Consider the following 3,810-nt stretch of genomic DNA (forward strand, 5'->3'; position numbering starts at 1 on the left):
ATTTTCAAGCATATGTTACAAAGCTGAATAAGTTTAAATTTGCAATAGTCAACTTTTTAAATCAGGTTTAGAAATTAGGTGGGATTAAACTTCCAAGTTTTTCAAACACTTAGTTAAATTTAACTTTTTGTAAACTAATGTTCAAACATAAGTTAGTTTTAAAAAGCATTTTTCAAACACACAGAATTTTAATTAATTTCTCCACCTGAACTTGATACTTAAATTTAAACAGCTGTCTAACCAATTAGGTACTAACTAACTATCAGAAGATAATAGCTTTCACTTCGTTAGTCAGATTAAGATGATTATAAACAGTCAGTGTTTGACTTGACTGATGATCTTAATCTGATTACTGTCTGATTTGTATTTAACGTGTGAGATACGGCAAAATAAAATAACCTATAATGAGTTAAGGGAATTTTTGGACATTTTTCTGGATTTATTTGGAGAATTTATGACAGTGTTTAAAGGGATAATGGAAATCATCATTTGGGAGACTTATTAGGGTAGTAATTAGGTGGAGTAATTAAACCCTACTTATATAATGAGGAGCTACAGTGCCCTAAAAGCGCCGCCTCATTCCTTCTTCGTGCCCACTCTGCCCCCTCTCGCCATTTCACCCGATTTCGCCGACAAGCTCAGCCGCGACTAATCGCCGGCGTCGGGAGTGCGAGACCAGTCTCCGGTCTTCCCCACGGCCGATCGGAGATCTCCCCGGTGGCATCCTTCGTCGAAACATAGCTTCGTGCAAGGGATTCTCGGCCGGGAGAGGGGATATCGAACTCCGGTGATACTGGAGTGAGATCTATTGTTCCAGAGCTCCATGGTGGCGAGAACCAGGTAGCTGATCCATTTTCCCGAGCCTTAGAGCCAAGCTGATACCGTCGGGTTTTCCTTCCGCTGCTGGTGGTGGCTTCCGGCAGTGAGGTAAGTTAGGTTTTGGTGCTTGCTTTGGGATTGTTGGTTTTAGTTGGAACCTGTGATTGGGATGCCGGAATGAGAGATTGAGATGATTGAGTTTCGGTTCTGGCAGTGGTTCATTGGGAGGAGCTCGGCCAAGCTTCACCAGCAGCAATCCAACACTGGCGGACATCCCCAGCAGATGATTTCCGGCCGTGAGTCATTGGGTAAGCCATTTTCAGCTTTGGATGTAGACCTACAGTTCTGGTTGTTAGGTTTCGGTTGGGGTTATGTGTTGATTGGGTGTGATTGTGTTGTTGGTAGCCCTGGGAGAGCTCGAATCTGTGAATCTGTAGCATTGGGCAGCATCGGTGTGCTAGTGCCGGCGATCTCACCTTCCGGCGGAGAGTCAACAGTGGGGAGCTCACCGTGAGGTAAGGTTTAGGTTTTCCGATACCTAGTTTAATTGAACTGATATTTTGTGCATTGGTGTATTGGGAAAAATGCATGATTTGGGAATTCAAATGGACATAGTTTCGGTTGGGAATTGTTTGATCTGAAGACATAAACTAGGGTTTTGGTTTAGGTCGTGCAAATTAGTGCGATTTCGTTTGGATAATGACTGGAACTCAGATTAAATTCGCATGCCTTGTACATTAGTCTAGTTATTCTGTTTTCTATTTATTTAGTTAAATTTTGTACGTTGACACAGGACTTTGATCGAGGCGGGTATTGTGACGAGGTTGACGTCGGATTCAGCCTACATTTGAGGCGGGTACTTCTTAACTTGCTCCTTTAGATAACGGTTTAAGTGCATGAGTTAGTCTCATATATGCAGTATTTATCTTGACTCCACTCATTTTATTTCTTGTGCTTGATACTTTATCCACTCAAGCTTTGAGATGATCACTTTCCTATCTATACAGTCTCCCGTTGTTATTCTTGATACCTAGCAGATACTAGATGCTATGCTTACCTGTTTATGCTTACCTGTTTGATTACTGTTTATTTATGCTTAGTATTGAGCATGCGGATTCATGTAGCATACTTGATTTCCTGTTATATATATATGATGACTGTTGCATTATTCGCATCATGTCATTGCATGCATAGCCGATGACTTTGGCTCCCTTGTGGTTGAGACGGTCGTTGGCCTGGGCCGCACGCTCGGCCACTCATGTCGTGCTCCACTCGCTTACTCATGGGTAGTGTCTGCTGGAGTTGAGCGGCAGGGACCCCGTTGCACGTAGCTATTAGCTATTATGCAACTGTCCCCTCGGCCACTCGAGAGTAGTGGTAGCTGGAGTGTGTACGTTGTCATTGTCCGGCCTCTCGATCATACTGGGGTCATGGACCTGAGAGGTGGGCGGAGTGACCATCCGTGCATACGTTGTTTTTGATATACCGCTTCTGCTGTTTATGCTTACTTATGCAGTTCTGATATCACATAGTTATATATGCTTGGACACTGATTTCCTTGACAGTATACTTTATATGTGATCTGGTAGTTATGAGAGATCTAGTAGTTTACTTTATCTCGACCTTACACTGTTAGCCTAAGATATGGTTTCAGGTATATATATATACTTTGTTTACCCAGTAGTATCTGCTATTTATCTTTCCGAGACTGTATCCTTTTGTATTCCTGTTCTTTATGATACTCATGCACTGTCATCCTATTACCCGCTGAGTTTTATACTCACCACCCGCATTGGTAATTTCACCGGTAGGCGATAGCGATGCTAGTACGCTTGGAGGAGGATCCCATTGCGGTCCCATGTCACTTCCGAGGATGGTTTTATGGTTTTGGTTTCATTTTTATTGTGAGTTAAACCTTTGAATTTAGCATTGTAATAATTAGATTGTGGACTTGTTTTGTATTTGTCGATGAGTCAAGCCGGGCCGGCCCGCGGTGAGTTTTTGTTATTTTATCTTTGTTATTCTTGTTTTCCGCTGTGTTTGATTGTCCAGCCGTGTGGGCTGTATATTATCTGCGTGGTTGTGATATATATTTGTATATGTATTATCTGTGGTGTTGTATACCGGTTCTATTTGTCACTGCTACAGGGGAGGTACTGTCCGATTTTCGTCGGACAACCTTACTCTCGGGGCGTGACATAACGTCCAGACTTATGTTGATGCACTGAAATAAGCATCTTAAGTCCAGACAGTTGGCCTATGCATCTCACCCCTTTCTATGTTTGTCAAACACAAGCAAGGTAAACCTAAGGTGTTGGTGAAATGCTCAAAAACTAGTCCTATGGGTACATGCTTTCTAAGGATTCAAAACTAGTCTAAGGCCAAAACTATTTTTGAAAAACTAAAAATGGAAAGTTTTGAAAACACACAATTTTAACTTATAATTTGAAAGAATTATTTTTTAAAACAATTTTGAAATTTAAAATTCCTAGGCTACCAAGATAGAACATAATCAATGCAGGTCTGAAATATCACTAGATAAATCCAAAATATTTTACAGGTAGTGTAGCTATAGAAGTGAGTCATAACTGGAGCTACTGAGATGATGAAGGGGGTGGTCCAGATCCCAAGGATCGGAGAAGTGCCATCAGCTCAGTGTGTCGGGTGTCCCCGGCAGTTCGTAACTCGGCAATCTCTTGCCGTATGTCCCGATGAAAAACAGAGTTCTCCTGCTGGAGACTCGCCATAGCTCTCTCTAGTCCGGTCATACGGTCGGCTAGAGTGCGGGGAGCGTGACGTGGTGCTCGAGCTGGGGGCGGTGGTGGAGCCGGTGCGACTTCCTCTGGAAATAGTGCGAGCATGAACTCGTCCACCTGTGCGTCTGGATCGGGCTGGTGTTGTGCCCCCCTCCGCCAAGACATAGTCCCGTCATCCCTATCTATCTGGACACCAGCTAGGGAGAAGTTCCGAGCTGCTATAACATCGAACTCG

At 43.1% G+C, this 3,810-nt stretch overlaps 1 long non-coding RNA gene across 1 annotated transcript; it reads left to right on the plus strand.

Moving 5' to 3' along the window:
• The first annotated feature begins 558 nt into the window (after positions 1-558).
• On the plus strand, positions 559-1,692 carry LOC122054030. The gene is made up of 4 exons (XR_006132521.1): positions 559-927; positions 1,034-1,127; positions 1,225-1,334; positions 1,613-1,692. It is a non-coding gene; the product is annotated as an uncharacterized LOC122054030 (long non-coding RNA).
• Positions 1,693-3,810: the final 2,118 nt, after the last annotated feature.

Source organism: Zingiber officinale, chromosome 3A, assembly GCF_018446385.1.
Source record: "Zingiber officinale cultivar Zhangliang chromosome 3A, Zo_v1.1, whole genome shotgun sequence".
In the NCBI taxonomy this organism is placed as follows: Eukaryota; Viridiplantae; Streptophyta; class Magnoliopsida; order Zingiberales; family Zingiberaceae; genus Zingiber; species Zingiber officinale.